At 40.1% G+C, this 9801-nt stretch overlaps 1 pseudogene; it reads left to right on the top strand.

The window, feature by feature from the left end:
• The first annotated feature begins 417 nt into the window (after nt 1-417).
• On the top strand, nt 418-2297 carry LOC147432915 (uncharacterized; annotated as a pseudogene).
• Nucleotides 2298-9801: the final 7504 nt, after the last annotated feature.

The following is a 9801-nucleotide window of genomic DNA, read 5'->3' as shown; positions in this document are numbered from 1 at the left end:
GTCTATTTCAAAGAGCTGTATTGCCCCCAAAATGTTGTGTATTGGCTTTCCACACCATCAAAAGGGGCTACGGATGCCACACTTATTACCCCTTTGACCTTCAATTGTGTTATGAGATGCCCAGTGCGTGACACAAAGGTCTGCGTCGAGACCCCACCAAAATGCTTTCGAAGTATACCACATATGACATCATATCTCAGTCAAGCCATAAGATGAGAAAGGGTCGTTTCAACATAGCTCCATGCTGGGAGTTTTACCAGCGAAACCCTTGTGAAAATTTAGAATGATGTATGGAAGAGAGCGCGTGCACACACACACACACACACACAATGCATGTGATGTCGGATTTTGACTGAAATGCATGTTCTTAAGTTTTGAATTTTAAATTTGGCCCATTAATAAGAATCTTGTTTTGAAATGCATGTAAGTTTAATATTTTTGTTGATATTCGTTTATTTGTTCTTATGAAAGGCTTCTAGCTTTGGAATGAGGACAAAAGGTTCACCCAAAGTCATACGCAAGAAGAGGAAATATGTTGCTAGCAGCAAGGGTAGCATGAAATCATTTGATAAAGCTGAAAATGCTCAGGCTAATCAACAAGTAGAAGACATTCATGATGATCAAGGAGATAAAGAGGCCACCAATGATAAGGATGTAGATAGGGGTATCAAGGATAATGAGAAGGTGACAGATGACAAAGAGGTTGAGGAGGTCATCCCACAAGATATTATTAGGCCTCAAGGCTCCGAGTTTATAGACAGTTTAACCCTGAATAAAGGATGTATACCCCTTATGATTCCTCTTTGTAGGTGTTTGATAAATGAGAGAGTAAGGGAGCTTAGAAGGGACCTTTCTCTACTTAAGAAGGTTTTATGAAGAAGAAGGGTACCTTAAGATGAAAGGTATGTTCATCTTATCCATAAATCTTCCAGATGTTTCAGCTAGAGAAGTTAATGAGGACATTACAAAAAATTGGGACAAGTATTGGCATATGGTTAACAAAGAGTTTGAGGATGAGCTTGAAAACAACGATCAATGGTCCATGTTGAAGGGAAAGATGTTCTTTGTTTGGGAAGGGAATCATTGAGCGGCCCCTTGGATGCAGAGCATAGGCGAGGTTTCACGTAATGACAAGAAGAAACATGTGAGGGTTTTGGCACAATTTATTGTCCCTACCCAGCAAGAGGAGTTGCGATTAATTGCTGCTCTTCAAAGATTGACCATGTAAGTCTTATTTTCATTTGTACATTAAATTTTGCTTTGTCTTTGTTTTAATGATATGTCTTGAGGTAAATTTTTTTATGGCTTATTGTTTATGTAGAATGAATGAAGAATCAATCATTAAGACCAACCTCAAAGACTACTTGTATCATACAAGTACCATTTGTTCTTTAGATGGGTCTCAAATCACTGAAAATTTTACTGAGGCTGAACGAGTGTCAATGGAATAAGCAAGGGCTCAAGAAGAACAATCAGGAAAGAGGGTTTGGTATCCTCTTACTCAGTATATCCTTGGTCCCATGGTTTATGGGGTATGTACTTGAATTGTTAAGATTGGTAAGATTCTAATAATCTTTTTGGTTCTTGATACATTTTATTGAAATGGTGTATGCACAATAAATGGAATTTTAATTTACAGGTAGCATTAAATAAGATACCTCTTACTGTGTCACAAGATGAGCGTGTGAGGCTGAGATTCAAGCAAAGAGGAATGTTGTTAAAGCTTACAATAGACGCATGATTCGGGTGAGTACTACACTCTATTAAAAGTATAATAAAAATAATTTTTTGTTTATTTTGTTTGGTTATTGTAGAATCTATCCGTGGTGAATCCTGCTAATGGAGAAGAATGGTTTCTAATTTTATGGAGCCTTCCTTTTGAGGATAAAAAATTCAAGATTACAATAGAGAAACTCTACTCTATATCTTGTGCTACATGTTCTCAAGAGCTAAAGATAAAAATGCTAAAGCTTTTGGGAGCAGATGAGAACTTTCGCCAAAGTTTTGGAATGCCTTTGAGCGATCATTTCTATATCCCTTGGTTGGCCAAGGAAGTATGGATGGATCAAGTCTTGGAATATGCAAGAAGGCTTTTACAACAGGTTGTAGATTCCACACACACACACACATACACACACATATGGAGTTCACAAGGTGGTTTGCCTTTAGATGTTCACTTGGAGTCATATTTTGAAGACATTGTTAGTAGATATAGAGGAGTACTTTTTTACAAACTTCAAAAGGAGATGAATGTGTCTACTCCACCATCAAAGCACAGGCCTAGAGCTGAGTTTTAGGTGGATCATCGAGAGCTCTGAGCCATTTTCATCACGAACAAAGAATGGGCATACACAAAAGGTAATAAAGCATCCTTCAAAAAACATGAACAATTCTTTAAAAGAAATTTGATACATGCAAAATTGACTTTTTATGTGTTGTTTCCATGGCTATGATAGATGAATGTATTCTATGCTTTGGCATTTCACAAGGCAGGAAGTAATCCTTCATTTGATCATGAGAGTGCTCAAAAGTTTTGTGTGTCATTGTTTATCATTCAATGTGATTGTTTTTGTACTAAATTTCTTAAATGTTCATGCATAGTTGCCTCATTTTCTTATATGGTAGGTGGGGAGAGTCTTGCAACAAGATCTCTCAATGGAGATTATCAGTCACTACTTGCCATTGTCTGCTCGCACAACACGTAATGGCAAGAGTGATGAGTGGAGAGGCATGTTAGAGAGGAGTGTTGCCCATATGCTATTGTTTGTAGAAGCCTTGTGCCCTAAAATAGCTACATGTTTGGAGCTTGGTGGTGGTACATGGCCTTTATTAAAGGTGGCTATGCACACTTCTCGTGGTTGCTTGGTCGTGGAGAGTGATCTAGAGATATGTGAGGGATGCTTGTATCCTTTTGTACAGGAGCACTATGGTGTTCCGTAGGTTGCCGAGCTTGGAGATAGTGATGATAGCATTGATGATGTGGGGAATGATTTGGTTGTTAATGATGTGCCTTCAGACTAGTGAGTTTGCTTTATTCATTATTTTATAGCACCTAATTTTTAATTTTTATGAAATTATTATCTCATTGTGATTGATAGTGAGCTACCTTGCTATGCAAAGGCAATGGCAAGGCACCTGGCGACCACCTATTCATATGACCAATCACTCGTGCGCGAGAGGCGAAGGTGAAGTTGTATCTTCATTGATGACCACACAGATTTGGAGTAGTCTTTTTTAGAGTGGATCTTATTTTGCATGATCACTTAGCTTCTTTTTGGGTGTGCAAAAACTTGATTCCAGCCATGCAACTACTATTGTCTTTTAGTTTTATTGACTTTTAAACTTTGAGAAATATGTATTTGGGCAAAACATTGCCTAGACTTTTGGACTACATTAAGCTTGTTTTGTCTATGCAAACACTTGATTATGGGCTTGCAATATTCTATTGTCATTTGGTGTAGAGCGATGTTTTCTTTGAAGCCTCATAAAGATGTTACATATATGGGCATAACAATGCCGAGACTAGTGGACAATATCGTTACTGTCAATCTTCTTGTCATTCATTGATGACTGCTCAATATTAAGATGACACTAGCTAATTGTTTATTGCAAACTGTACTTTTTTCTTGTCACTCATTATTGAGTGCTCAAAATTGGGATGACATTAGGTTCTACTTCAAATAAATTAGAAGTATTGTTTGTGTGTGCACGGGTGCATATTTTCCCTCAAAAATGCCTCCTTCCATTCTTGGACTCTTTTTATAATATCACGCTTGACAGTCGTGTAAAATTCATTCGTAATGTGTGGGTATAGCATGGGCTTTGTGAACTCATGGCCTTGTGTAACATTTAATGGCCTAATAACTTGTGTGTAGCGGAAATGAGCATGAACATAGTGGACATTTCATTAGAATAGATTCCTAATGAGAATTACAAGAGTGCTTGGGTGGAGAGAGCAACAAAAGGCATAACACCTAGTTGGATAGCATCGCCAATACTTTCAAAAGAGAGATAAATTAAGCTAATGACAACAGTTGAGGGCCGGATTTGCATGGAGCCGGTCCCCCCTCCAAAAGGCTTTGTATTATGGTTTCTCCAATCAAGAGAGACATTGTACAATACATATCTTTGTGTTCCTTCAAGACTAGCTAGTGCAATGAATATGAAAGCTTCATGCACTAAGCAAACACTTAGAAAACACAACTTGAATTATCCCCGTTCTCAGACCCAAGTCCTCACACACCTTCGAAGATGGTGAGAGCTAGCAGGGTATGAGAGTAGATTGAGAGGAAGAAGGAGTATCTTACGAGAAAGATGTACATCTCCTCACATAATCACTCATATTACCATAGCTTAGCTTAGTAATTAGCTTGGTAGAGGAGATGAGCATGCATTGAAGCTTGGCTCTTGGTTGGATTTGCATCCACATGCCAAGAGAGTGTTGATGTAGGCTTCTATCTCACAAGCTTGGAGTAGGTGATGAGTTCTCCATTAAAGCTTGGGAAGAGATAGTCTTCTCTTTCTTCACACATGAGCTTGTGTGAGTGTGTGTGTGTGATAATGCCTTGCAAAAATCAGCCCCCTCTCTCTCTTGGGCGAGCCCTCTTGCTATTTGCTCTTGCTGAGCCCTCATTGGCTCTCCCCAAGTCAAGCCAATGACTATTAAGCAGCATAAGTGATAGCCTTCTGACATGTGTCCCCCTTTCCCCTTCTGTGAGAGCTTTAGGTAATTAAATAATTAAACTAAACTCTCATTGGACCCCTTTGCCTCCTGGCTAATAGGAATCAGGCAAGCCATTGGGCTCCTGAATGCTCATTGGACCCCTTGGGAGACTGCCCAATAGTCTTCTAGGAGACTTAATTCTCATTGGTTTCTTTTATTAAATGCTTTTAAATTAATTAAACTAGATTTACTCTAGCTTAATTCTCATTGGTCCACTTCAAGGGTCATCCAATAGAAACTGGGCACACCTTGTGGGCATCTGGCCTAGGGAGCTGACATGTGTCCCTCATTCCCTTTGTGTAAAGGGAGCCTGTGTGTGTGTGTGTGACTTTCTCTCTCATCCCCTAGAAGAAGGGATCGCCCCCTCCCATGTAGGGATATGCATTGACTTTGGAGAGCACACAAAGCATCCAATTCCCCCTAAGCTTTAACCCTTTGGACACAACCTTTGAATTTTGGAACCTTAGCATTTTGGAAGTCTTAATGGGCTGAACCTTAGGGTCTTTTTATCCCATTGTTGCACATGGATCTTTTGTAGATGGCCCCCCCTTTGGATCCCTATTTTCCCTCCTTTGGATCCCTACTGTGGGCGGTCTGCTAGCTTAACCAATATTCTAGCCTTTTCTCCCCTGGCACTTCCCCACATTAAATGATCAGTTTAGTATGAGAAAATCATTTAGGAGAATTAGATATTGATTATTATGACATTACCTCTCTCGTGAAATCATAGTCATCCTCGACTATGGTGTAGAGAAGATAAAGCATATTCATGAGTCCTTTTCTTAGCGGGTAGAGGATCCCTATGTTACCCTACGACATCATTCCACAATGGATGACTAGTCCATTTGGCGCTTGAGAGCCTTAGGCTGCCGCAAGCATGTCTGCACATTAGTCCTATCAGTCTTCCATAATAGAGTGACAAGCTCTACTTGGTGTTTGGGAGACGTCGTCTCCGCAAACTTGATCTAAGCATGCATACTACTTCATTTTTGTGCACAATAAAGAAAAAGAGAGTCTTATAAGACAAAAACTTGTTCATTTTTAATATTTTGTACATTTGCTTACTCTTGGGAAGCATTGTAAGCATTGACAAGGTTTAGGTTATCCTTTAATTGTATGCCTTGCATCCATCTAGCATCTTCAAAAGGATAATTCTTAAACTTAATAAGGTATCGTCGGATAGTCTTTCCGCCTCTTAGTACCTTGTCTTCATGTCGGAGAATGGACTCGGGCTGCAGCACCTCCTTTTGGTCCTCGATCTCCAGCGGGTCTTCAATAGTTGGTTCTTGAGGTGGCTCTCCTTTGTAAGGCTTTAATAGGCTCACATGGAAAGCATTGTGTATGAGCCAATGATTGGGCAACTTGAGTTGATAGGCCATCTCATTGATTGGCCTAAGAATCTGAAAGGGACCATAGTATCTTTTTGCTAGTTTAGCATAGTACTTTTGGTGGCCCGTAGGATTCTTGCCCGTCGTGTGCCTTAATTGAGCCTTGGGAAACTTTAACAAGACCCAATCGTTTTCTTTAAAGGCTTGGGCTCTTCTGTGCTTGTCAGTAGCAGCCTTTTGCCTTTGCTGTGAGATAGAGATAGCATCCTTAATCTTTTGGAAAGATTCTTGTAGGTCTCGGCTATACTCATATGCAGTGAAGATCTTCCCATGTACCTTAAGTAGCAAGGGACTTTTTTATCTTCCCTCAATTACCTCGAAAGGTGCTTTTCCCGTGGAAGTATGTACAGTGTTATTGTAAGCATACTCCACTAAGGGTAAGTACTTCTCCCATTGGGATCTTTGATCTACTTCCATTACATAGGCTTTTAGTAGATCGAGAATGGTTAGGTTAGCTATTTCACTTTGGCCATCCGTTTGTCGATGATAGGCCGAAGAGAAGTTTAGCCTTGTCCCTAAATTCTCAAAGAGATCCTTCCAGAAATTACTGGTCATTCTAGGATCTCTATCCGACACTATGGACATTGGAAAGCCATGGTACTTGAAAGTTTGTGAAATGAAGAGGGTTGCCATTTGATGGGCTTTGATAGTCTTTTTGACAGGTATAAAATGAGCTTGTTTACTGAACTTGTCTATTATCGTCCATATTCCCGTATTCCCATGGATAGACTTAGGCAATCCAAAGATAAAATCCATGGATATGCTCTCCCATGGTGAATTAGGGATTGGCAAGGGTTGAAGCAATCCAAGTTGCTTCCCTCTATCAAATTTTGTCTTTTGGCATACCACACATTTAGAAACATACTCTTGTATGTTCACTTTCATGCTAGGCCAATAGAAATATGTTTCAATTCCCTTTAAGGTAGACTGAATCCCTCTATGCCCCGCATAAGGTGGAGCATGAGATTCATACATTACCTTCTCACGTAGTGAGTTAGTAATGTATAGTCTATTGCCATATAGAAGATAACCATCTTGTAAGGTAAATGGTTTTTCTTCCTTCCCTAATGCAAGGGCTGAAATCACATCTCTAAAATCGGGATCAATAGCATACTCATCTATCATTGAAGATAGATCATTGTGAGTTGCTATGGAAACCGCATTCACTCTCGGCCGTCTTGAGAGTGCATCAGCTACTTGATTATGCTTGACAGCAATGTGAGCAATATGAAAATGAAATTGCGAAAGGAAATTTTCCCCTCATTTGTTTGTCGGAGAGCTTGGTTTGCGTCATGAAGTACTTAAGACTTTGGTGATCCATTCGCAGAATGAAAGGAGTCCCCAATAAATAGTGCTTCCATGAGTCTAAGGCATGTAGAACTGTAAGGAGTTTCTTTTCATATATGCTTAGAACTTGCTCAGCAGGGTCGAGCCTTCGACTCTCATAGCCTATGGCATGCCCTTCTTGGAGCAAAACAACTCCAAGGCAATCACCACAAGCATCACATTGGACCTCAAATGGTTTTGAAAGATCCGGTAGTGTAAGCACAGGTTGAGAGATAAGCTTTTGTTTAAGCTTTTTGAAAGCATTGTTCTCCTTAGCAGACCATGTATACCTAACGCTTTTCTTTGTTAGGTCATGTAATGGTCCCGCAATTTGTGAGAACTTTTCTATGAAGCGTCTATAGTATGCACACATACCTATAAAGCTTCTTAGTTCATGGAGATTCCTTGGTTTAGGCCATCCTTTTATTACCTCTAATTTTGATGGATCCATTTGGATGCCATCTTGAGAGATAATGTGACCTAAATAATGAATCTCTTGCAAGAAAAATTCACTTTTCTTTCGATTAGCATAAAGTTTATTCTCTCTCAAAACTTGAAATATTACGTGGAGGTGTTGCTTGTGTTCCTCCAATGAATTAGAGTAGATGATAATATCATCAAAGAACACTCCAGTGAAGGTTCGATGAGTTCTGAACAGCTTCTCCATCAAGGGGTTGAATGTGGCTGGTGCATTGGTCAAGCCAAAAGGCATGATAATGTATTCGTAAAGACCAAATGTGGTGTGAAATGCGGTCTTTACAATGTCTTGATCAACTATCCTTATTTGATGATAGACACTTTTTAGGTCAATCCTACTGAAGTAGGTCGATCCTTGTATCTTATCAAATAGGTCTTCTACCCGTGGAATGGGAAACCTATTCTTGATAGTGATCCTATTTAGTGCTCTATAGTCGACACACACACACACGATATGTGCCGTCTTTCTTTTGCACTAATAGCACAGGTGAGCAAAATGGATATGATGAGCTTGGCCTAACCATACCCTTCTCAACTAACTCATGCACTTGCCGCATAATATCCTCTTGTTGAGCTTGAGAAACTCTATAAGGAGGTTTGTTAGGCGGTGAACTTCCTGGAAGAAGTTCAATTGCATGGTCATCATGATTACCTCGTTTATAAGGTAGCTCACAAGGGATGTCGTCAATAAAAACATCTTGAAACCCCTTGAGAAAATTGGATAACTCTAATTCCTTTTGGTTGCTTTTATTTTCTTTTGCTAAAGCATTAGGTTCATTTTGAGAGTCTTTAACAAAAATCATGTACACGGAATAGAGATCTTTATTGACTTGTTGAAAGCTGGTGTATGTACAATGGGGATAATGTTACCCATTTCCTCAGCATCTATATACATGTCTTTTTCCCTGAACTTAAAGGAGATTCTCCTTTCAAGAAATTTAACATCGGTAGCCAGGCGGTCAAACCATGGTGCCCCTAGGATTACATCCTCATGCTTGAGAGGAGAGATAAAGAAGTCCTCTTTGTCCACATAGCCTTGGACATGAAGCCTCAATTTCCCAATTAAGGGAGTGACTGAAGCTTCTTGCCCCTTGAAGGCACTGTCTGCGGGTAGGACATCTCCCATCTCGTAGGATTGTATGCCTAGCTTGGTGGCTAACTCCATAGATATAAAATTGTGAGTAGAACCAGGGTCAAAGAGAATAAAAGCATCATGTTCTCTTACCTTTCCCCAAGCATGGCATAGAGGAGATCCTTTGTGGTGAGTTTGGTGAGTCATCTTGGCGGTTGTTCTTTTGGGGACAAGCGCGGTACGCATGCCCTTGTTCGCCGCACTTGAAACACCGGTTATCCTTACGATAACGCTCAAGCTCTTCAGGAGAGAGTTTATTCTTACCTTTGTAAACTCCCTTCTCTTTAGCTTTGTTGGAGTTGCCCTTAGGAGACTTTTGGACATTGTCCTTCCCCTTAGGCTCATTGGAACCCTTGTTTTTGGGGGGCTTATTATTTCTTTTAGCCCCCATTTGGAAATTGATTCGAGAGGCCACCATAGTGTGGTGTATTACCGCCAATATGGTACGTGGCCTTTGGGAGTTGACATACTCCGCCATTTCTTCGGTTAAGCCCGCACAAAATTGTTGCTTTTGCTCTCCAAAATACAACTTTTTGAAGACAGTGGCTTTGAGTTGTAGGTCCCAAAACTTGTCTACATATTTGTGAATGGATTCATTGGGAGAGAGCTTTAAGCTTCGCCATTCGGTGAGTACTTTTTCTTTGGCATCGGTGGCCAAAAACTGCTTCATAATGGAAGCTCTTAAAGCTTTCCATGTTCGTGGAGCTTCACTGTTGGCTCGTAGGCTAGACCACCATTGTCTGTCGGACTTTTGA

The sequence above is a fragment of the Adiantum capillus-veneris genome, chromosome 20, assembly GCF_014529385.1.
Source record: "Adiantum capillus-veneris isolate H3 chromosome 20, ASM1452938v2, whole genome shotgun sequence".
In the NCBI taxonomy this organism is placed as follows: domain Eukaryota; kingdom Viridiplantae; phylum Streptophyta; class Polypodiopsida; order Polypodiales; family Pteridaceae; genus Adiantum; species Adiantum capillus-veneris.
Note: the sequence above shows the minus strand (reverse complement) of the source record. Positions and strands in the feature narration are given on the sequence as shown.